The following is a 24,973-nucleotide window of genomic DNA, read 5'->3' on the forward strand; positions in this document are numbered from 1 at the left end:
TGTGTACCTACAAGTGGAATGGCTGGATCGTATGGCAAAGCTATGTTTAGCATTCTGAGGAAGAACTGCCAAGGTGTTTTTTAAAAGTGGCCTCACCATTTTACATTCCCACCAGCAGTGTATGAGGGTTTCAATTTCTCCTCATCCTTTGTCAACACTTGCATCTGTCCTTTTTATTTTAGCCATCCTAAGTGGGTGTGGAGAGGCATCTCTCTCTAGTTTTGATAGCAGGACTCTTTTAACCTATTAGATGTCCAATAAATACTTGTTGGATAAATGATACTTATATGAGTGTGAACAAACAGAACTTTGAACACCTCATTTGGCTCCCAAGATTATTAATTAGCTAAAAAAGATGAACACGGAGCCCAGTATCATTAGAATTCAATTTTTATTTTTATTTTTTTAAAAGTGGGACTCCATGCCCGATGTGGGGCTTGAACTCATGACCCTGAGGTCAGGAGTCACATGCTCTACTGACTGGGCCAGCGAGACAGCCCTAGAGTTTGGTTTTGAAAAGTTACTTTTAAGTTCTTTTTAGATGAGGTTATAAAGGTGGTGAGTGGTCATGAGAATTCATGCAGCTTTGTAGGTTTCAGTGTATTTTTACAGAATAAGCTAACATCATAAGCAAAATTCCAATTTTGATGTTGTTCCTATTCAAAACTTACCACTGGCTGGGGGAGGGGGGGACGAGGAATGGCTAATCACTCTTGAATCTTGAGGCAAGGCAACTAAATAAACTAGCATTCCCTCCTTGGCCTTCCTTTTTGCCTTCTCACGGGAACAGGTTACAACTCAGAAGCTCCAGACACCAATTCTCTGGTGACCGTGTGAACTATTACTTCTGCTTAGAGACCCGCCTGTTCCTCCTTTGGCATGCCTGTCTTCACAAAAGCACTTGATAACACACTTGGGGACCTGGGGGGGCGGTGGTGGTGGTGGGAGCGGAGGGAGGCATAGGAAAATGCAAGTGCCGAAGTTTCTCTGACTAGTTTTCCTCAGTAAACAGTAGACCCTGGGAAACATAACAGGTTCTGAAAACTTAATGTTGATGATTCTGGACGTCAGAGAGACCAGCAGCTGAATCAGTTCCCGTCAGGGGTAATGGTCCAACTGTTTTTGCTTGGTTCTGTAAAGTTCTATCTTGGCCAGAATCCATTCATTTCATCCATGCCTAGACAGACACTTCTTTCCAGCTGCAGCCCTGAAAACCAGAGTTCCACGGGAGGCCGCAAATCAAAGGCCCACCCATGACGGCGTGTTCGACTTTGTGTGGCACCCAAGTGCCCTCACAGGAGCCCGAGTGGGAGAGCCGAGGTCAAAGGTCACAGTCCGTAGAGAGAAGCCAGCAGCAACCCTATCACCCCGCCTTGCCCAACTCATCTGCAACGCCCTAACTCTACAGTAGTCTTCTCTACAACTAGTTAGGAGGCACGTTTGTCCTCAGAAACCGGCCGGGTGGGGTGATGTTTATTTTCCAAAACCACAGTCCTCCCCTATCTGTCTAAAGAGGTTTCCAAGGGCCACGAACAGGCCCCCCTCGCAGAAGCCCTGTAGGAAAAGTATGAACAGTGGGAAGGAAGCGTGTCAGTGGCTTGTTGGAGGAAGCACAGCCCGGGCCTGGTGTCTCTGGGGCTCGGTGATAACTTGGGCCGCCTAAGCCCCGCCGAGGCCAGCCCAGCGCGGTGGCGGCCGCCCAGGGGATGGAGAAGGAGCAGCTCCAAGGAGGGCCCCTGCGTTGCAGAGTTGAGACGGGAGCCTCTGAAAGACAGAGATACTGCGTGTGGCTTCCCCGGTGCCTCCCCGTGCCTCGGAGGGCGACGTGGATGACACAGCATCAGCAGTGCCGTCGCGGGGTGGGGACACAGGGGGCGGTAGGAGCCTGGGAAGGGGCGGGGGTGGGGGCAGCCCCCTCCCCCCTCCCCCGCTCCCCCGTCCCGGGCCCGGAGCATCAGTCGTGGAGCGTGGGGAAGGGGAGCTGACAAAAGCCAAGTCCGCTCGGAATTTGTTGGACGGAGAACACGCTCCCGGCCGGCCGGGCGGCTGCTGCCCCGGAGCTTACAAGGACCGGGGCCCGGGGGAGAAGCAGCCCTAAGTTGGGGGCGGGGTGAAGCGCTGGTTCCTTAATCGCCTGCCCCATCATCCACCCGCCCCACCTGGATGCAGCGCGAGGACCGCGTGGGGCGGGAGCGGCGCGGGGAGGGGGGTCGCCCCGCGGTCCGCCCCCCCGGGGACCCCTCGCGCCACCCCCCTCGCGGCCTCCGGGGCGCCCCTGTCGCGCCTCCCGGGCATCGCTGCCTCGCCGCGTCCTCCGTTAAAATAGTGAAACAAACCCTGCAGGGAAGTGATGGAAAGCCGGGGCGGGGAGGCGGCTGCGGGGCGGGGGCGCGGTGGTCCCGGGGGCGGCCGGCCGGGGAGCGCGGGGCCGGGGGGCATCGCGCTCCGCCGCGGCGGCCGAGCCCCCTCCCCCCGGGGCGCCGGCGGAGGGCGTGGGGCCGGCCCGGGGCCGCCGAGCGGGGGGGGGGGGGACTCCACCTCCATCCATCCCGGGATGCGAGCGGCGGCCGCCCCGCGAAAGTCGGGGCGGGGGCGGGGACCCGCGGGGGCCGGGCCCCCCCACCCCCACCCCCACCCCCACCCCCGGGCCCGGGCCGCCGCCGCCGCCGCCGCTCAGTAACACGTCCCCAGGAGACTCGCAGGAGCAACACGTGATGTGTCTACTTATCAGGGTGAGAGGGGGAGAGCGAGCCTCCGAGCGTGCGGCCGGGCAGCGGGGCGGGGGGCCGCGGCGGGGGCCGGGACGACGGCTGGGGCGCCGGGGTCGCCAGCTCCTCGCCCACCGCCCTCCCGGCGGGAGAAGAGGAGGAGGGGAAGTGACTGCGGAGTTGATGAACTTTGCACATCCAGAAACGCCATTTTGATTCCTTTTCCGGAACAAGTTTGCATCTCTCCTCTCCCTCCGCCCGAAGCCCACCGGCGCCCGCCGCACCATGCCCGCGAGCCGAGCGCCCCGGCAGGGCCGTAAGTACGCGCCCGGGGCCCCGGCTGCCGGCCCTCGGGCGGCGGCGGGAGCTCCGGGGCGGAGCGGGAGCGACCTTTTAAAGAACTTTTGGGGATGGGGAGGGTGAAGCGTGCGGAGCGCGTTGTACTTTTTTTTTTTTTTTTTTTTCTTTTTCCCTTTTTAAAAACTCGGCGTCTCCCGGAGCCGAGGACCCGAGCGCCCCACGCCGCGCTGCGTGCGCTCGGGGCGGCGGGGCCGGCCGGGGATGAGCCGGGCAGCCCTCTCCCCTCGGGCTGCGCGCCGGGCCGCTCCTCCCCGCCTCCTCCTCCTCCTCCTCCTCCTCCTCCTCCTCCTCCCCTTCCTCCGCTCCTTTTCCCCTTCCCGAGCCGCCGGCTCTGCCAACCAGCTCCCAGCGCGAGCCGCCGCGGCCGCCGCAGCGCCGCGCCGCCGGGACCTGATGCGCATCCATATTAGCCGCCCGAGCGCAGGAATCCGGCCCGACCCGCGCCGCCGCGCCCGCCGCGGAATTTATTTTTAACCAGCGCCGCCGGGGACTCGGATGGTGCGCGCACGGCCGGCCAGAGACATCTTCCCAGCGCCGCTCTCCATCTTCCGCCCTCTCTCCCCCGCGACATCCACCCCCCCCATGTGGGAGGGGAAACTTTTCTCCTACATACTTTCGAGTCCCGCTCGGGCCGAGGAGCGCGGGGATGACGGCGCCCGCCCGCCGCCGCCAGGTATCCGGGGGTGCCCGCCGGCCCGGGGCGCTCCCGGGGGTGCCCGCGCGGGGCTGCGCGGTGGGAGCATCCGCCGCGCCCTGCGCCGCGGACTTTGATCCTCCCCGCGGACGGCGCCGGCCGGGAGGGGGCCGCGGGCCGCCGTGCGCCCTCCCCCGCCCGCCGCGGCGGCCCCCTCCCGGCCGGGGGTCGCGCCGCCCCCCGCCCCCGGGCGGCCCGGGAGGGAGGGAGGGGGCGGGCGGGGGCCGGAGCCGCGTCCGCGCGTATTGTTCCCCGGCCCTTCCGCTGGCGGTGGACGTGTTTTCGTGGGAGCCATCGGTGTGGAGCGGAGCCTGCATCGCGGGCGGGGTGGGGGGCGGGGAGGGGTGGGGGGGCCCTCGGCACCCGGCGCCGTCACGAGCACAGGAAGGAGGCCGGGAGCATCCGAGGCGGGGCCCGCTCCGCCGCCCAGCTGTGCAGCGCGCTCGGAAACTTTTGTCCGCCGCCCGCTGGACCAATTTTCCCCGAGTTCTGGGGCTTCCCTGCCTCCTCCCATCCCGGCCCCGCAGCGCCGAGCTGGGGGAGGATCGGGAGTCGGGGGCGAGGCTGGGCGCGGAGGGGCCGGGGACCGACCCGGGGGCGGGGGCGGGGGCCCCAGGGCAGGGCCGCCCCCCTCCCTCCCGGTGCCCCGCACCCCGCGCCCCTCCCCGCGCGCGCGCCCCCTCCCCACTCGCGGTCTCTTAGGAAACTGCGACCTTCCTGGTTGCTAAGGAGCAGGGGAGGTCCTTCCCGTCGCCGGCCCCCTCCCTGGGAAGCGGCGTGCTTTCTGCAAGGGGCCGAGGGTCGCTCCCCCGGGGCCGGGCGCGCGGGTGCGGGGCGCGCGGGGCGCGGGGGCGCGGGGGGCGCGGGGGGCGCGCGGGCCGCTTGACAGGCGCCGCGTGCAGCTCGCGTCCGGCGTCCGCGGTGCATCCGTGATGGGTTATAAAAGAGGAGGAAAGTATTTCTCCTTGCTCAGCAGATTTGCCCTCCCTCGCTCCTTACTGGTTAGAAGATAGAACGTGAGCCCAGATCCGGACGAGCAGTTCACATTCCATTACGAAATTCTACACGGCTTCAGAGCCAGCGGCAGCACACATTCGGGGCACTTTGGAGTTTTCTCTCTTTCTTTTTTTTTTTTTTTTAATTTTATTTTTTTGGGGAGGGGGAAAGGGGGATGGTGGTTGGTGGTGGTGCAGAGAGATAGAAGGGCGAATGAAAAAATAAGTCGTTTTTTTTTTTTTTTTTTTTGGTATGCTGAAAAACCTGTCTGTTTCCATCAGTAGGAAAAATTCGCCCCCGTGCTTGTTCTAGGGTTGTTAGAGGGAAAGCCTAGCCTTTTGAAAGTCAGTGGAAATAAAGTTTGCCTGTTGGATAGGGATGCTGGAAATAGCGAGGTATTTCGGTCTCGAAGAGGAGACTGGAGAGGATTTCTGCACAGGCTGCTGAGCTGCTAATGTGCATCCCATATTTTTGAGGTCTTTTTTCCTTTTAGGCATGAAGCGGTCTGTGCATGCGCATGAGTGTATTCTGAAATAAGTTTAGTTGAAGTGGAAGGTAGAGAAAAGGGAACTGCAGAGCAAAGGATGGGTTTTGTTAGTGTGGGGTTTTGTTTTTGTTTTTTTTTTCTTCTTCTCCCCATCTCCCCATCGCCCTTAAAAGCATCCTCTAGACGTGGTGCTTTTTCGAGGAGGCAGGTATGGTTCTAAGATCTAGTGTAACCCGGAAGTCTGAGCTAGAGGCTGGAGTCTTGGCTGAAACTTTTTTTTTTTTTTCCTCCTCCCTTAAACATTTAGTTCTGTGCTTCCTTCAAGAGTCACACAGAACTTCTGAAGAAATGGGTTCCAAGTTAGTCTTCAAATAATTTATGCATCGGTGAGCCACTAACTAATGTTAGGGGTTGTTTGTTGTTGTTTGTTTGTTTGTGTTTTACCTCTGCATTTTGGAGGGAGCTTTCTGGGTACCCGCTGATGGATCCTGCTTTGATGTGTTTTGAGCTTTGGTTACACTGATGAATTAAACATTTGAATGTCTTTTATCAAGTTTTAAATGTGTGAAAAAACACCTTCCTCTCCCACCCACCCCCACTTTTACAAAAGAAAGGGAGAGAGCCCTTTGATTTAGTTATTTGTTTAGCTTGTGCTCCATTTTAGGTTGTTAATGAACTTGCACTGTTTTATCATTCTTAAAAATACTGCCAAGCAGGTTGCATTTGGGGAATTTTTTTTTTTTTTTTGAAGGATTTGCTGGTTGTATGATAACTTCAGAAACGTTGCTGATGCTTACTGTTACGGGGCATATCGTTCTCTGGGTTTTTCTGGATAACTGCTTAATTTCTCATCAGAAATTCAGAGCCTAAGCCCTATGGCAGACAAGTGTTTGTTATGTGATGGGGAAGATGAGTCTGACTCAGCTGGCACAGGTGGTGCATCCATTCCTAACTATTTACATCATCCAACAAATGACCTTCTGATTTGAAGGGTCTTTTATTTTAGATATCTTCAGGCAGACTCCTGAGATCTTATTTGCATCCAACACAGGTATAGAATGTTGAAGGAGAAAAATAAGCCTACCTGGTTCGTGTGCATCTGATCAAGTTGTTTATTGGTTATCTGCTGCTCAGGCAATAGCTAGTTGCCATTATGTGGCTTGCATTTTTACTCTTCAATTTTAAACTGCTGTGTTGATCCACTTCCTCAGGTCAGTTTGGAAATCTTTGCTTGCTGTCCTTATGCTCAGTTGTGAACATCATTTATTACCTCTGGCAGAAGAAAATTCCTGGTTTGTGGCGCCAAAAAATCCTACCCTTTTAGGGTTTTGTGTGACATAATTAATATAAATTTAATTTCTGCAAAAATTGGTTAAACAGGCTCACTAGAAACAGTCAGAAGTGAATCCTTTTGATGTTTCTATTCATTATCCTTCTGAAAAGTAGGTGGTGCTTAAAAGGTCATAGGATAAGGGTTGCTAAGCAGCTAAACAGAAGATGCTAAAATTAACCAGAGCATTTTTGAAAGGGAGTCCTTCCCTGTTTTACATTATTTACTAGATTTAATTAATTTCTGGATCCTCCATGTCCTCTGACCTAGGAAGGTTGGCTGTTGGGTTTGTTTTGTTTTCGTTATCATATTTAAATAATCTCTCTCTTTTGTAAGTGTCTTTTAATTGAAGTTCATGCTCTCTGACCAACTCTGGTGTCAGATGGCAGCTCGTCTGGGCTGACTTCTTGTGTGATACCGGTGTGTGCAGGTTCAGCCCTCCTTCCTGAGGACATACGTGTGTAACATCACTTTACTTCGTTTATTCATAGCAGCTTGTTCAGTTTGTTTTGGAAAATCTAGCTCATCCACAGAGGGATGTCTTACTTTATACTCTTTATTAAACAGATTTGCATTCAGAAGGTAGAAATGTAATATAGTATCCAGAGAAAGTCTGCGGTGTAGGCCCTCCTGATAACAGGACAATAGCTTTCTTCCCCCTTTCCTGAGATTAGATTAGGCTTTGATAGGATTCCATCTCCCCATCAGAGTTTATTCAGCCCAGTTTTTAATACCATGTAGAAAATAGAATTGTATTAGGTCTGGAGTCTCTTTGGAAGGGTGACCAAATGTCAAAAATAGTAATAATATGATTTACTTCACATTTCTGCTGCAAGTACAGTATGAGCATCTCGAAATTGTACAGTGAGATAAAATGGTTGAGATCTACCTGGAGCCATGGTTGTTAAGCATCATCTCTTGGTAGCAGGGCAAGCCTGCTCTAAGTCCGAGGTTTCCCTGCCTCACCGTTGCTTGTGTCCATCTGACCCACCAGACAGGCAGAGAGTTGACCAACGTTTTTTATTTCCAAATATCATTAAGAAATTAGATGGCCTCTCTGGGAGGGGGGCAGGGTGCATGGGTTCTCTTTTCTCTCTGAGACCTAGAAAGTGATTTTTGAGTAGAAGGAGCCCTGGCCCTCTTCAAAAAGCAGGGGTCAGAGTGTGATTTCCACGCCCCGGGGCGGTGGGGGGCCTCCCCATAAATCAGAGGTAAAAGGTGTACCATATGAAACACAGGGGGAGGCATACGATGTGATTTCTGAAATGCGTCACTTATTTTTAATTTCCCCACTCCCCAAGAAGGGAGAGTAGAGAGGAAAACCATCTGCTGTGTTTTCGCCACAACGGAGGTGGCCACGCGAGGAAGGTGATGAGGAGTGAGGGAGGCTGACTTTTTATGTGCTGGGCCTGGGCCTCTTGGCACCTTCTGGGTGCTCGCTGTTCCTACGAAGGGAAGCCAGCGTGGAGTGGAGCCGGTGCTTCCCCCCCCCCCCCCCACCCTGGGGGTGGAGAGGAAGGGAAGCTGGGAGGAGGGCTCAGGGCGCGGTCTCTTCCAGCCCCTGGTGCATCTTGTTGCCGTAGGTACTCCAGGGGACAGGTGAGCCCGTCTGCGCATCACTGAAGGTGGCGGCCTGTGAATAGGTGCTTCAGACAAAAGAAGTGGGAGAGGGTGGAGATGTTTGCTCAGTGTGATTCAAGCAAGTAATGCTAAGAGAATTTGAAAGCCTCTGTGAAGTCCCCAAGACTGGGGAGACTGGGTACTTGCCTGCCCTTGCAGGATTCACCTGAGGCCTCTCGGACTCCCTGAGGGCGGGTGGTCCTGATAAGGTAGAGAAGGCCCAGGGAACACCACCCCCACCCCCCACCCCTGTTCCCACCCCCATTTCTTTGTCAGCCGGCCAGACTGCAGCAAGAAAAAGTCTCAGTGGGGGTAATTAGATAAAGCTTTTAAGTGGCTCTATTTGTTTTTCCCCTGGCTTGCTGAGTATCTCCCCCCCCCCCCTTTTTCAGAGGCCGTGGGGTAGGATGGTCAAAAGAATGTTTGAGACCTAGTGGCTTAATGACTTTTTAAAATTTCAGTGTTGGTGAGGTTGTACCTTTGACAGAGTCTTCACCCTGCTTTTGTGAAGGCCTTGAACCAAAGATTCGGATTTTATCCTCAAAGCAGCAAACACGGAGAGGGTTAGGTGGCTGTATTAACCCATTTTACAGCTGTGCCAATTTGCACTCTGGCTGGTAATAAACCCAATCCCAGTCTAGCTCCGTACAACACCTGCTTTCTTAACGTCGGCTTAGCCTCAGAACACTGAGCGTTAAGTATGTGCCTCTGTGTGTGTTTTAAATGAGACCAGATCCTTTTCACAGTAATTCTGTGTTGAATGTGAAGATGTAAGGTGATTAAAAAAGAAACTTTTTACCTTTTGGCACATGTCTGTTGATGAATGTGATCATACACATTTTTTTTTTTTTTTTTTTTTTGGTCAGTAGATTTTCTACCTCCTAGAATTGTTGTAAGGATAATAAATGTTGCAGAAACTTAAAATCTATATATGGAAGAAAGTGGTATATTTTGAGCTCAGGAAGCTTTGTGGGTATCCACTCTGGATTTCCTTTCCAGAATTGTGCACGACTCCAGGACTTCAGGCGAAATTTGCCTAGGGGTTTCTGTTCAAATTGAGGAAATGCAGCACTTTCTTTTTGCTTTGGGTGCCCAGAGAGACCAACAGAACTAGACCAGTTTTTCTTAATGAAGTTCACTTAGGGGTGGATTTTAAGGACAAGGCAAGTCGTCGTTGTAAGCTTTGGACTCACCCTTTAAAGCAGTGGTTCTCAGAGTTGGCGGTTTGCCCCCAGGGGCATTTGGCAATGTCTGGAGACTTTTTTTTTTTTTTTTTTGATTGCCTTGCTCGGGGGAGGGGTGCTACTGGCCTTCAGTGGGAAGAGGCCAGGGATGCTGCTTACCCATCCCACAGTGCACCGGATGGCCTCACAACAAAGAATTACCCAGTCCAGAATGTCAGTGGGTAGGTGGAGGTTGAGAAAGCCTGCTTTAAAGGTACAGCAGTCGTGGCCTGTGTCCTATGTGCAGGGAGCCTGGGTGTCCTCAGCGTAGTGCACGTGATCTGTTGGGAGATCTGAAATTTCATAAAGCAAGTAAGCTCCTATTACATGCCTGTAAGGTACCATGGTTGGCACCTTCAAGGGGTCACAGAGAATTTGGGGTTGGGGAAAACACGAAGTGGTGTGAAACATATTTAAAAACCCGATAGTAAATAAAAGTTCTAGAACTCATCTGCTTCTAAAACAAACCAGATTCGTTGGCACTGGGACGCTGTTCCGAGTCACTTCTTCAGTTATTGGGAAACTCGCTCTGTTGTTGTCATCTGCCAGTTTTCTCTCCTGTTTTAAGTTATGTTGGAGTGTATTCCCCTCTACCCACCCCCCCAAGTGTTTGAACTAGCCTTTACTCGCTTGATAGTCAGGGTTTCTGCACTCGTAAGTGCAGAAGTCTCCCTCGTTTTGTCAAGTTTTTTGCAAAGTTCTTACATAACTCTCCACCCTTTTTACAGGGCAGCTTTTGGGAACCGGTCTTGTGTCCATACATCTCCTCCTGAGGGGGTGGCTGGCAGGCTGGTGCTGTAGCTGGGAGGGATGGGGAGGGAACGTGGGGGAAGGACACGGGGGTTACTTTTACGTTCTTTGGACTACTGGGTCTCCCCATACTAGTTGTTCCTTTTAACTAGTTGAGTTAAAGGAACAAAATGTGGTTTACAGACCTGAAACTATCTCCTCAGCCCAGAAAAGTCTAGGATAGTGACCAGAGTGATCTTGTAGCCACAGGTGTCACTTGCCTGACCCCTGTTACATGCCCCCTACCCCAACTCCAGGCCTTAGCCACACAGGCAGGAGGTGAGGAGCTGAGGAGGAGGCAGGAAGAGAGGGGAGAGTGCATTCCAGAAAGGGAAGGGCTGGCTGCCTATGTGCCAGTAGCTTTGGCCCTAAGACGGCCTGGGCTCCCACTGACCTTACAGAAACACTCTCACAGGTAGCTTTTTCTTTTTTTTTTTTTTTTTTAAAGATTTTATTTATTTATTCATGAGAGACACAGAGGGAGAGGCAGAGACACAGGCAGAGGGAGAAGCAGCCTCCATGCAGGGAGCCCGATGTGGGACTCGATCCTGGGACTCCAGGATTATGCCCAGGGCTGAAGGCGGCGCTAAACCGCTGAGCCACCCGGGCTGCCCGCCCCCCCCCCCTTTTATTTAAACATCCTAAACCCCGTGGTAGACAGTAAGCATCTGTTCACATCTGTTTGTGCTGCTCTTGCTCAGGGACCTGCTCTGAAGCCACCTTGGCTTCCCGTACCAGGAGCCGTGGATTCAGGTGTTTATCTGCCCTCCCCTCTGGCCTGTAAACTGGCAGCTCCCTGCCCTCTGTCTCCATTTACAGCTTTTCCTAAGCCCGAACCCTTTTGTCGCTGGGCTCACCTGCAGGTGCCCCAGAGGTGACTTGTAAAAATACAAGTCCTCTCCTTCACTTCTGGAAGGTGCTCTGAAACGCACCGTGCACCCAGCCTCCCGTCCAGGAAGCGCTTTGCCATCCTCACTTGCGTCTGTCTCGGCCCCTAAGTCCAGTGATCAGACCCTCCCGGAAACTTCTCTCTGGTCGGACTCTGGCCTTGGCTCGGCGAGGCCCTGACCTCAGGTCCTCAGCGTGTCGCCAGCACCTCCTCAGTTAGCCTCCCGCTGCCCGCGCTGCCCTGCTCCGGCTCATCCTCCGCTCTGCTCCGAAACTCAAGCTGCACATGGTGTTTGCCTGCTGAAAAACATCTCTTGGCTCCCTGTTGTCTACAGGAAGAAATCCAAACTCCTCTACTTGGCACCCGAGCACCTTCATCATCAGCTTCCAGACTGTCTTGCTACTTTCAGCTCCTGCCACTTCTCTGCGCCACTGACGCACTGAGTGATTTCTGACCGTCTCCGCGTCCGTCCGTGTGGGTTGTTGCACTCGGGCTCATCCTCATCTCCTTCTAGCAGATGGCCTTTCTCTGCTCTTCTTCCAAGAACACTCTAGAAACCACCTCTTGCAGGGAGAATCGGGTCCTCCATCCAGAGTCACTCCTACCTCCTTCTGTCCAGTCTGTCACAGTGGACCTTGTGGACGGGTTTTCCCCACCTCGAGAACAGAGAGGGACTTTTCTTATTTTTCCAACCTTCTGTACCCAGCTCAAGGATTGCAAAGTATGTCGATTGGATCTATTTTTCTAATACGAAAGTGAGAGCTTTTGGGGAGGCACACATATAATTTAGTAGCTGGGTCCTAGATATCAGTACAGATTGAGAGAAGGAAACAGATGTAAACTTGAGTGTTTAGCACAGCCGTCCTGCAGAGATTTGGTGTTATGTGTGCACTGCTGGAAAAGAATTTCGAATTACAGAAATGGTAAAATAAAAACTTTGCTCAGCTTAATTTACTCGAAATTAAAGAGAAAAAAAAAATCTTTGTTAATGCCTGATTGCACTAGAAGCTGTCTCACTAGGGCCCTTACTAATTATAACCACTTTTCATGGCTCTTGGTTTGAAGTTTATATTAAATAGGAGAGATGGGCACACAGATCAAAGACCAAAATCATTTCAGAGCTCCAACGTGTGGGCCCATTTTCTCTGCTTAGTTAGATTTTTGTTTCATTAGTGGTATGAGTTAATAGGAGTGTTGGTCTGTGTATAATTTAACTTTTCTTTTTTCCGTTACTCCTTGGATTTAAAACAAAATACCAAACCAGAAACCTACGGGGCGTAGATCTTGCTCTATTTGTGTGTGCGTGTGTACAATATCCATACTTGATAGAAGTTGATTAGAGATCAGTCTTCTAGAAAGAAACTTTCCACCGTTTTAGGGCAGCCTCATTTATGCTGAGACCTTATTCTTTTTAAAAACCCGCTTCTGAATACACAAAACCACCTCAAGTTGTTTAAGTTTCTTTTAAAAGAAGTATATACAGCTTAAGAAATAGGGGAGATACCAGAAAAGATTGGGTCCGAGAGAAATGTTTTGCTTATGGACCCTTTTGTACCTAAAGAATGTTTTTAAACTGCATAGTGGGAGGTCTTGCTACCTTTTATTACAAGATGAAATCCTAGCTGATTAAAAATACATTCCTACCTTTAAATATTCCTGTTGTGCTTACCCAATAACTAGAGTTTTTAGGCTCATCTGGTAGATACATTCTGATAGAATAGTCTAACTCTTACATTTCTCTAGGAGGCTTGTATAGTTTCTTCTCCGATGTGGAAAACACACCTCTTAAAAGTCATTTCTCTTCCACCTTATGGCTTTTAATTGTTGTTTTGAGGGATAATTATATGAAACTGTTTTAGTGAACATCTCAAACAGGTTTCCCATGACTTGGTTAGTTAATCCTATATTGGATTAAACTATTCTTAAAATTTTAAACTGAGTATAATTTAAAAGAGGCTTAACGTGTACATCTCTAGACTTAATTTGTTTTTAAATCATGAAAGTAAGGTTTCAGAGAACTATTGGTTGTTTAAGAGCTTAGTAAAGCTTCGCAGGCCCCTTTTCCTAGAATGTTTTATCACGTTGGAGTCAGTATCAGACCCAATCTGCTTTTAGAAAACAGTTTTTTGGGGCCCCTGGGTGGCTTAGTGGTTGAGCATCTGCCTTTGGCTTAGGTCGTGATCCCGGGGTCCTGGGATCGAGTCCTGCATCGGACTCCCTGCCAGGAGCCTGTTTCCCCCTCTGCCTGTGTCTCTGCCTCTCTGATGTGTGTCTCATGAATAAATAAAGTCTTAAAAAAAAAGTTTGCACCCCCAAATTTGCAAACGTCATAGCATTGAGTTTTTTTTTTTTTTGACATTTGCAGATCTTTATTTGACTTTTATTTAGTATTTGAATGTATGCTATGTGAAGGCTGCAGTAAATACCGGGAGTGCCAGTTATGAGTAAGAGAGAGTTGCTATAGCTTCACAGAGGTTGGAAAATACCTGTTCGGCCACTAAGTCATGTACTTCTATGCCAACTGCTAGCAGTAAAATTGAATAAGAACATGTGTTGGGGGCGGTAGGATGGAGGATACTGGGAGGCAGGTCAAGGAAGGCATCCCATGGAGCTAATATCTGAAGGATGGTGGAGGGAGGGAAAGAGTGTGTTGGAGCACAGCTTATACAAAGGCCCTTAGGTTGGAGGGGAGGGGTGTGTGCCCACCGAAGCGAGAGAAACGCAGGGAGTGTGTGGAGGGAAAAAAAAGACGCGGAAGAAATGAATGACAGCACGATGAAGTAGGTAAGTGGCTTCAGCACCCTCTTTGTAGCCCACAGGTATTTGGAGGTCTTCTTAGGAACTTCAAGGGTGTTAGGCCAAGGAATGACACCATGAGATTAGATTTGCATTTTTAAAGATTGTTCCTGCTCAGAGTGGGGGATAGACTAGACTGCAAGGAAGCTACTATTTTGCCTTCCATCTGCAAGATCAGTTAGAAGCCTGGGTTTTTAAAAAAAGTTGAAAACCAGTGCTGGCTTGGATATGGTGGCCACAGAGGTGGGGAGCCTGGGAGGCTTTGATCGAGATCTAAGTGGCTGGAAGGACTCTGCTACTGGGTGGGGGTAGCATGGGGGCGGGGAGGGAGAGAGATGGCTTCCAGGTCTCTGGCCTTTGTAGTGGACGAGAGGGGGGTGCCTTTCTCTGAGATCAGAATGTTGGATGAAACAAGGTTTATAAACACGGTACGTCCCCTGTTCTTTAAAGAGGGATTTTTATGGTCTTTAATACTTTCAGCACCTTCTCTGCTTGTACTGTTTTCATTGGTTAAAACGTACACACCTGGCATGGGTAGAGCCTGAAAAATACAACTATATTAAAAAAAAAAAAAAAAGTGAGAAGTGGAAACAAATGACTGGCTTCTTCCTCCCCCACCCCCACCTTCCTTCTTTCCTTTTAATTTCCTGATACCAGAAGGAAATGGAAGATTTTCTTGTAGATGGCCTGAGCTTCTGAATGATTTTCAGATGGGATCCGCAGCTAAATCTTCAGAGCATTTATGTGTCTGCTTGTTTTGGTGAGGTGTTGGACTTGTGAGCACAGGGCTCAGGGCAGGAGGCTTTGGGCACGAACCGAGTAGGACTGTCCCAGTTGCATGAGCCTCTGACTTAGGGGTGCCAGGACTCCCTCACGACCTGATTTTCCAGCGTCTTCCTTGCTTTCCCAGGGGACGCTTGACCCTCTGCATGTCTTCAAACTCGGTCAGTATTTTTGCTCGCCCGGTAATCTGTGTGAAAACAAAGTTCATTCCGCAAGCGAAACTTGCTCTTGGATCTCCTGTGTGCTGGGCTTCCCACTAGATCCGTGGGTGTCAGAGGGAGGGACCTAATCCCTGCCGCAGGGCACAGAGCTCATCCCCACTGATTGTCTGGCCTCTATCTGAACACCTCTGCTGATGGCAGACCTGCTTCCCCCAGAACGACCTTGGGGTTTTACTGCGTTAATTAACCTTTTTTTTTTTCTTAATGCACACAAATCTTTCTGGAACAAGATAGAAGGTGACGTGTTTTCCACTGGGTTGGTAAAAACTAGAAGCTGGAGCGCAGGCGTGCTGCCTCTTGCAGTGTGACCGTCGGAGCACCAGCCTGAATGCTGCCCTCGGTGACTTTGCCCTGCACCTGCCAGTGCAGGGGGCACTGGCTGCCTCCCTTGCCGGCCCAGCCATTCCAGTGTGTGAGCTGGGGCTCCATCCTGGGGGGTGATCTCCCAGCAAAGTGTTAGTGCGTTTGACTGTGGGTGATGCTTTTCTGACGTCATACACATGATTCATCAAAGCCTCAGGTGGTGAGTCCTTAGCATGTCCCAAAGATGCTTCCTTTTTTATGGTTTCTGTCTTGACCAACATAACCTGAACATCCCCTGGGGCCCCAGAAAGTGCCCTTTGACCCATGCCGGGGGTAACAGGATTCCCCATCTCTTGCTCAGGAGCTTGGGTGTTTCTGCATCACTGTGACCATAAATCCCACTAGTAGTGTGGTGTCCACCACACTTTGTTCCAGCCCTATATTTGATAAGATGAATGAGTTTTTAGGGTCCAAAAAAAAAAAGGCGAAAGAAAACCCAAAGACCTGTCCCTGTCCTGCTTCTTTCCAGTTGAAAACTTGGTAAGGAGACGCTGAAACCTTTAAAAGCTGGGTGTGAGCATATTCTTTTGAATATTTAAATCTCTGGGTACTTTTGCAAAAACTCTGTCTTCTAGCCTCACTGTGAGGTGTGGATTTGGAGGTCTAACAAGAAGTTTGCTGCCAAATACAGCTTACTCTACATAGTGGCCTTGTGATTAATATCCAGAATTGCTTGTCAGTTGTGTAGTCAGTGGCCAATTTCTGGTGACAAACAGATACGGTCTCGCTTTTGGATAGCTCATCCGTAACTGCAGACAGTGATGACAGTGCACACTGTCTCTCGGGCAGTTTCTTTTTCTTTTCTTCTTTCTTTCTTTCTTTTCTTTTTTTCTTTCTTTTCTTTCTTCTTTTTTTTTTTTTTTTTTTTGCAGTTGGTTTTTTCCTTTAACCAGTTGTGTATTTGCATCCTGCTGCTGCTGGGTGGTGTGAGGTTCCCTAGGTGTTGGGGTGTTGGAATGTCCTCTCTAATATATCCCCTTCTGGATGTATTAGACCGTCTGCTGTGTTCAGATTAAGTGGATGAAAGTCTAATATATTTTATGTAAAGCTCCTTGAAGAGGTTGGTGAAACAAGTTAATAAAGAAATATATGCTTTGGAATCTTAATGAGCTTTCTTCCGAGAATGTCCACGTGCTGTCAGTACGGGCAGGCTGTGGGATGTTCCTAAGGCTGCCTGTGATCTGTCCCTTCACGCTGAACCCACAGCTTGCTAAGAATGTGGCATTGGGATGGGTGCTGCAAAGAGGACTTTCTCCCTGGGAACAGGTGAGTCCCAGGAGCAATCGGTCACATCCTGTCAGGGCAGTAGGTTGCACCTCTTCTCATTTTCATTGTTGTTTTTGTTTCCTTTTTTGAGCAGCGCTTGATGTTGGTGTGGGTGGCGATCATGGCTGTGGGTTGGTTGAGGGTTGCTTTTTGTCAGTCCACTGGAGAGTCGATGGTGTGCGGTCACGTTCCACGGTGTGGCATCCTCGAGAAAAAGCGGGGTGTGGGGGCGTGTACCTATCTCGGGAGGGTAGCACCAGCAAATTATTATATTTAGAGACTGTGATCACAGTGGCCCGGCAGCTTTATTTCATTGTTATCTCTCTAGTGCCTGGAATCTTGGAAGGGCTTCTGTGGCTGGCCAGGCCTGGGAAGTCTGCTGATGGCTGGTGCTGCCGCCCCTGTCTGTGCACAAAGCTGCGGACAGAGAAACCCACCCTTCAACGGCAGGAACTGAGATGTGGTCATTCGCAGCACAGAGGAGTCTACCTAGGGTGCATTTAAAAGTTCAACAGACCGCACTTGGCTTATAGACCCCCTTTGATGAAACACATCGCCAGTCAAGGCCCGCCTGTGTTTGCTTTAAATCAGCCAAGCCAGACGTTAAGTCTTTCAGTTTCTCTTCTGCCCCCACTAGACGTGATCATGACTCCATTCTGATAACAAAAATCTCAGGTCATTCCACTTTAATTCCCACCCTTTTTCGGTTGTTAGCCTCTTCACGTGGGGAAACTCTGAGCATGGGTTCTGGGAGCAGCGGCACTAACATGTTATATTTATTGAGCATGTACTAGTAACCATTGTCCTAAATTCTTGAGCTGGATCGTCTCATTCATTCCTGACAAAGACTCTTTGACCCTGTGATGTAGGTCAGTTATCCGCGTTATTTGGGTGTGGAAATGCCAGACCCAGTGCGGCAACTGGCTCGTGGGAATCAAACTGGGCAGCCTGGGTCCCGAACCCACGCTTGAAGCCACTACTAAACTACCTCCTGTAACGACACACTATATTCATCAAATAAATATCCCCTGCAGCCTGCCGTGTGCAGAGCCCTCTGGTACCCACCGAGGGGAAGAGTGTGCAAGAACAAGCATGCGACACGGTTGCTGGCTTCTGGAAATAGCAGGTTTTCTGGCATTTGACAAGATGAGCTAGATAGACCGTGACTTCATGGAAGATCAGGAGGGGAGATGTGTGATTGCTGAGGTGAGAGGCTCGCAGAAGTGGTGTTGGTTCACAGATCAGCTGGAGGGAAGTGGCTGTCCCCAGAGCCTCCGGCTGCCACTGTAGGAAAGACCCAGGGGTGAAGCCCTGGACAGATCTTTCTAGAAGATAAAATGTACCCCAAGTCTCCCTTAGAGAGTTTCCAGTGGTCTTTCACCTGGTGAGGGATGCCCCCAAAGTAAAAGAGCGTGGGCTTGGACTTGAGGCTTCTGTAGGTCCTTCGTGTGCTGGGTGGTGGGGCATGTGCCTGTCTCTCAGGTTGTTTCTCGTGGACGCCCATTCTCAACCTCACTAAATGTGCTTGAGCTCTGCTTCAAAGCAAGAGTAGCATGTGGGCCGCTTTTGAGGAGCCTGGAAACTCAGCTCTGTAGTCAGTGGAGTGTTGCTTTGGGTTCTTGTAGGGGCCAGTGCCTTGAAAACGGGTCCCGTGTTGTTGTCTGTTAAAATGGGTTGTCATTTAATATATAAATTCAAGATTTTGCCTCACGGTGTCAGAGTTCAGGACGGGTGACCTAAGGGGCCCAGTGACCTGTGGTAACTAGTGAAGTCTAACTGCTGACCTGATCTTAAAATTTGCCCGTAATCAAGGCGGGGGTAGCCTTTGGGATGTATTGGCCTTTCGATGCTTTGCTTTTTAGGCAGTAGGAGCCCTGTGGACTGGAGGGCAGCGATAGAAGGATGTCCTGTCCCCCTTAGGATGTTGTTGGGATGGAGGTCACCAGGGTGCGTTATCCTGCCCTGCCTGGGGGTGCCAGAGCAAGTTATGGGAACTCGCAGATCTCGAATTGCAGTGAGCACTTGATAGTCTGTTTCCCGTTTCCGGTGGGTCTTTGGAGAAGGATTGTTTTGAAATTGGTAACAAATAGAAAATTTCAGCCTTTTGTGCCACTGGCTCAGTTATAACTGAGCTGTCTTCTGTTTACTGGTGTCGTCGTCATCATCGTCATCATCATCATCTTACGCTCGTGGCACTTTGGTGATGATGATGATGATGGTGAAACGCATCTTATGCTCGTGGCACTTTGATGATGATGATGATGATTGAGATGGTGAAACCCATCTTATGCTCGTGGCAGTTTGGGTTTCAGGAGAAGAGCAGAGGCAAGAAGTCTGAATTGGGAGACCAGCGCCCAGCTCCATTTCACGTCTGTGGGATACCACCGGCAGCTGCCCCGCACTGGGGGTGGGCATCACCTCTCGGATGCTCTCCCTGGGTACTAGGCTCCAGGGGCGCAAGGATGGGTAAAACACCTGCCGTACGTAACACTCACCAGTTCATCCCAGCTGGCAGGGACACCAGGGGAGGCAGGGGACCTGGGAGTGAGAAGTGGCGGGGGAAGAGGAAGCGATGTCTTCAGATGTGAAGGGCTGGCATGCGGAGAACCAAGTGGGAAGGGGAGGCGGACTCCCAGGCAAACGACAGTGTGAAGTACTGGCCCCAAAGGACACAGTGAGGAGGTTTATTTGGGGCCAGGGTAGTGCGGGAAGGAGAGCATGGCTGGAGGAGAGGGTTGGGAGGGTTGAGCGGAGTTATGCGCGAGAGGGGTGTTCAGATGGGATTCTGGAAAAATAGTCGGGCTCTGGTGTGTAGGCAGCGGTGAGCGATCACACGCTTTGAAGCGTGGCCACGATGGGAGTGTGAGTGAAAGAACACTGCTAACCCTTGAGAAGAATGAGGCGGTGGAGGAGATGACACGTCCAGTGAAGTGCAGGATGAACTTGGAATCTGGTGCTGCGTTTAACAGAGCAATTTATTCTACGTCCCCTCCTCGACCCTAAAGAGATTTTTTCCACCCGGGCTGTCGTGTGGGCTGCCCCCTGAAGGCTGAGGTGACCTCAGGGAGGTGAGATCTTCATTCCAGCAAGTGGAACTCAGGTCAGCGACGTCACCTCCCTCAGTTGTATTTTACTCATTGGTACTTACCGAAGCTTATCAGGTAGTGGAATTAGAGGAGAGAGCGCCTTCTCTGCCTCTGGGGGTGGACACTGGGAGTGGGGACTGCTCACGCTAGCCTTGTAATCACCAGTCTGTCAGCTGGCAGTGAGTGGGCCCAGGAGCCGGCCGAGGGCTAGCTCCTTTGCAGTCCAGATGACCTGGGGGTGAGGGTTTTGGAGGCTGAAAGCTGCTGTTGGAAGTTGTTTGTTCCTTTTTTTAAAAAAAAAAAATTTTTTTTAAAGATTTTATTGGGCAGCCCTGGTGACTCAGCAGTTTGGCACCCACCTTCAGCCCAGGGCGTGATCCTAGAGTCCCGGGATCGAGTCCCACGTCGGGCTCCCTGCATGGAGCCTGCTTCTCCCTCTACCTGTGTCTCTGCCTCTCTGTGTGTGTTTCTCATGAATAAATAAATAAAATCTTTAAAAAAGTGAAAAAAGATTTTATTTATTCATGAGAGACAGAAAGAGGCAGAGACACAGGCAGAGGGAGCTCTGTGTGTGTTTCTCATGAATAAATAAATAAAATCTTTAAAAAAGTGAAAAAAGATTTTATTTATTCATGAGAGACAGAAAGAGGCAGAGACACAGGTAGAGGGAGAAGCGGGTCCTCGCGGGGAGCCCGATGCGGAACTCGATCCCAGGACCCCGGGGTCACACCCTGAGCCGAAGGTGGACGCTCGACCACTGAGCCAGCCAGGCGCCCCCTCTTCTGAGGTTTTCAGAGCCCCCCGCCCTCTGGGGAGGGCTTGTCCCGTTCTGTGTATGTGGCTTGATACATTTCAGAGCTGGTTGCCCATGGACTGAGGGACTGGCAGGAGAGTCGTGAACAATGTGGGCAGCCCCCCTCGATTCGGGAGGTGGGACACAACAACGGACCTTAAAGTCATTCATTCCTGTGCCCTAAAACTGATTTTTCTGGGTTACAGCCCTCCAAGCTGCGGGCTGCCTCCTGGTCCGTTTTGTTTCTGGGCACGTTCTCTCATTGGCGCTGGGTGTGAGCTGGTGAGAGTGGGGTGCTGGCCCGCTTTGGTGGGGCTTTGGGGGCCCGGGGGGAGGTGAGGTAGGGGGCATCTTCCTTGTGCCTGGGGGACAGCCCGGGCGCAGCGGGTTAGGGAAGGAGCGCACTGGGTGCCCGCGGGCCTTGCGCTGGGCGGTTGTGTGCGCTCCCGCACGGATGCGGGGTAGGCTTTATTCTCCTCTTTTTAGGGACAGGAAGCTGAGGCTTAGCGGTGCTCGGGTTTCATGCAGCTCGTGTCAGACTGCTGGGAAGCTTTCTGCTCTGGCCTCTCCCAACTGTCTTAAGGGACCTTCTTTTGTTACACAAAATCGCGTCACACCTTGGTACCCAGAGAGCTCTGAGCCAGCCGTCCTGAACCTTGATTTGACTCATTTGTCTGGACTCTTCAGCAGTGAGCTTGGGTTTGAGCATAACCGGCATCCGAAGGCCTCAAACTTCGCCTGCAGTCCGCCCGATGGGGCCGGCTCCCTGCCCTGAGGATGCCGTCGCCCTTGCCTTTGGTTTCGCCCTGCCCTGTGGGCCGCAGGCCTAGAGCCCGTGGAGGGCTGAGGTCCAGGCAGGAAAAGGCAGGTGGGGGCTGGAGTTCCGGGTGATGATTTGGGGCTGAGGACCCTGTGGGGTGGAGGCCCATCTGGGGTGGGCTGGGGCGGGATTGGAGGGATTGTCAAGGCTTTGAGCGGAGCAGTGACAGGTTGGCCTGAGCTTTGGAGACGGCAGCAGAAGGGGGAGCGAGGCCGTGTCCGTGCGATGGGTGGCTGCTGTGGCTCACTTTGCTCCTGGGTTCTGGCCCGGGGCAGCTGGTACAGGGTGAGCGTTGCTCAGGACCTCTGCGGTGCCTACAGCCCCGGGAGTGATGTGTACACACAGGGAGGCTTCGTGCCTCCGCAGCCGTAGACTTGTTTAAAAGCTGCATCACATACCCTGGCTTAATATTTGACTTCTAAGTTACCACCTCCAGATGAGCCGCCCTCAGGAGGGTGATGGGTTGAAGGGAGGGTGTCCAGGGGAGCAGGAGACCCAGTCGGTAGAAGGTTTTGGTTCAGATTCTGCTCTGTTCCTCCCGGGGGCTTGTTCGCTAAAGCTCTGTGTCATGTTTATGATGTTGGCATAGTGGCTGGTATGTCACTAGCACTGGTTTACTTACTGAATGTGGGGCCTGAGAGCACACGTGTGTCCAGGTGTGCGGACACCTGGCCCTGAGCATTGAGGACGCTGGGTGCCTGTGGCCCTGGGGACCTGAGCCCGTCTCCCAGTCCCACCCTTGCCAACCCGGTTTGCAGGTCTGGGGCCGCCTTCCTAGGTTCCTGGTGAGAGAGAGGCTGGTGCTGTCTGCTGCAGCCCGTAAGGATGCAGGGATGCTCTCACCTGCCCTCACTGGTGGGGGAAAGGAGGTCTGGATGTAGGAGCTTCCTTGATATTTCCCCCATATCATTTTCACCCCTCGTGGCCAACATGCCTGCCTGTAGAAACCTGCAAAGTCTGGAGCCCTCGCCAGCCTTTTCTCTGCTCTTCAGCCCTCTGCTGAGGCTGGTAGTACCTGAAAGAGCGGCTGCCAGGAGCCAGAGCCTGCATCTCACACACATACACACACACACACACACACACACGCCAGATGCCACCCCTGCAGGCTCAGAGTCGGTGGGCCTGTCATTTCACAGCCACTTGCCTCTGATCCCGCTCAGTGGACACACTCAGCACCTGTGTTGGGAGCAAAGCACTCCTGGCTCCTACCCGGATGTGGCCTCCCCAGCTCTTTCTCTTTTGAGCTCTGGCCGTGGGGATGCCGTCCTTGTCCCGCTCCCATTTGTTTGTGTTCAGAGTCCGTTTCTAGGAAGCAGATCAGATCTGTACTGTCCTATGGCAGTGGGGTGGGGGCCGATGGTTTTCATGTGTTGTCTCCATAGTCCCCACGCTGCTGTGATTATGCACAGCTCGCAGGTGCACAGCTTGGGGTTAGAGGAGATGATCCTGATCACACCAGGTCCCCCCTTAGTACTCGGGACACTCTGCGCTCCCTGGCTCTTTGTGCTTTGTCTCACTGAATCTCCGTGTTGACCTTGTGAGGTCATTGTTATCTCCATTTTACAGATAGGGAAGCTTGAGGCTTAGAGCATTTAAATCACTTGCCTGAGGTCCCTCCAGCCCTGAGTGACAAAGAGTCAGAATTTGAGCCCCGGCCAGTGTCCTCCAGTACACATGCTCTTAATCTTTGCTCTTCTGTTTGCTTAAGGAGAAATTTCTCTTTTGGGGCCAACTTAAAGCCCATCACTTCTGTTGGATTTGTTTTCTAACACTTTCTCCATTTCTAAAGCGGGGAGAGAGGGAGCCAATGTTCATCGAGATTTTTAGGCACGTATTATGTGTTTTCCTTAGAGTATAAGCTCCACGAGGACTTTCTGTTCCTTTATCTGTTTTTTCCATACGTGATGCCAAGCACTGACCACAGTGCCTGGCTCGTCCGGGTGCTCAAGCAGTGCTCACTGAACGAATGAACGAACGAGGCCAGGGTTGTGTTAGCCATATTCTAGGTGGAGGCAGTGAGGCCGGGAGTTATGGGACTTTGCCCGTAGGCACACACCAAGTTAAGAACAACTTTTTGCTCTTCACATCACAGATCTTTTTTTTTTTTTTTTTAACAGATCTTTTTTACACATGTAAAATTTAGGGAGTAATCAGATCTATGTCATGGGATTGTAGGGCATGATATAAAACACTATAAATACTTACCCAGCATCTGGCACAGCATAAACATTGGACAAGTGGCGTTGCTTTTGCTGTGTTTCAGATCTCTCCTCTGTGTATGGCTTCACTTTGGGTCAGGGTTGCCATACAGGTCACCAAAGCTGAAAATATGCTAGCCACTGAAAACTTTTAATTTTATTAATCGAATGTTCCTATCTCTGCTGTACTCTGTCAAGCCGTAACAAGTAGTAAAATTGCTGAAATCAGTTTAAATCTACCCCAGGCAAGTGGCTACTGACTAGCAAGAGTTGATTAAATTATATTTGTATCTGCTTTGTTTCCAGTGAGAATTATTGTACTGGAAGGGGCCCGAGGGATCATGGGCCAGGGATTGCCCTCACCCTCCCTTAATTTACAGGTGAGGGACCTGAGGCCTGGAGAGATACAGGGGCAGGGCCGGGGGGACCCTGGGTCTTGCCTGTTAGGTTCTCTACAGCGTCAGAAACCCTGCCAAGTCCAGACGCCCAGAGGTTTTTCCTCGGTGGGACTGTCTGAATGCTTGTGTCAGAGCCACCGTTATTCCTGCTAAGGATGTTAGTGGGTAGATCCATCAAGAGCTGGTGATTTCTGAATCCCAGTACCATATACACATTTCTCATTATAAAATGTTGATATTTACTGTAAATAGTTTCCTGTCACTCAGATGGCAAAGGAAATACTCCTAAGTCTTGAAAAATTGTGTTTCCCCATCAGATTTTTGTGATCTTAGTGCACATTGAATTCCTCCTCACCGTAGAAAATTCTAAATTAACACAAAGGAAGAAAAATCTAGTAAAGCACAAAGGAAAATAACGTAAAATTATTTACTCTTGTGAGTCAGAAGTAACAGGAGTGTATGTCCTTCTAGATGGTCTGTTGTGGATACACACACTGTGAAAATGGGATTCATTACATTTGTGGACAATAAAATGCCCATTTTTGCACATGCCTTTATAGCACTCTATTAAAAATTTAATGTGGGATGATCGTATTTGCTGATGTATTTAAATATTCCTTGACATGAAAATCCCATGATTTTGATGTGGCGTGATTTGCTGGGAGGGCCAAAGGCTAATGTTTTGGGTATTTTGCATTCCCTGGGCATCCACAGGGAATGTGGATGAGGAGGGAGGGGTATTTTCTTAGGTTAAACGAAACCAACCTAGAATCAAAAATTTTTACTGTATATTAATCAGGAGTTTGATTTATTCTAAAGAGGAAAACACAGAACAGAATAAAATATATTTTTTGATCAGTGCATGATCTGTCACCTTACTACTATAAACAAATTAGTCACTGATCAAAAACATATTGGGCAGTTGAAAAAAGCCTCCAAAGGGTCAGACTGTCTTCCATCCTATATCGGATGCTGGGTTGTGAATATTACATATGATGTAATTTACCTGCGTTGTGTTTTTTAATTGGGCATTTTGCTTTAATCGATGTCCTGTTATTTGAATATTTTTTTTTACATCAGCTATTCCTAATCTTTTCCATTATCAGGACCTGTTTAAATGTAAAAACCTTTTCCAGAACAAGCACAATTTCAA

The 24,973-nt window shown here is 50.9% G+C and overlaps 1 protein-coding gene and 1 long non-coding RNA gene across 2 annotated transcripts in view; one reads left to right on the forward strand and one right to left on the reverse strand.

The window, feature by feature from the left end:
- Window positions 1-24,973, forward strand: part of RREB1 (ras responsive element binding protein 1) — a 176,092-nt gene that overhangs the window by 38,648 nt on the left and 112,471 nt on the right.
- Window positions 375-3,836, reverse strand: LOC118353394 (uncharacterized). Its single transcript, XR_004812253.2, has 2 exons — window positions 3,682-3,836; window positions 375-1,764 (listed from the first exon to the last, which is right to left on the reverse strand). It is a non-coding gene; the product is annotated as an uncharacterized LOC118353394 (long non-coding RNA).

This window comes from Canis lupus, chromosome 35 (genome assembly GCF_003254725.2).
Source record: "Canis lupus dingo isolate Sandy chromosome 35, ASM325472v2, whole genome shotgun sequence".
Taxonomy (NCBI): domain Eukaryota; kingdom Metazoa; phylum Chordata; class Mammalia; order Carnivora; family Canidae; genus Canis; species Canis lupus.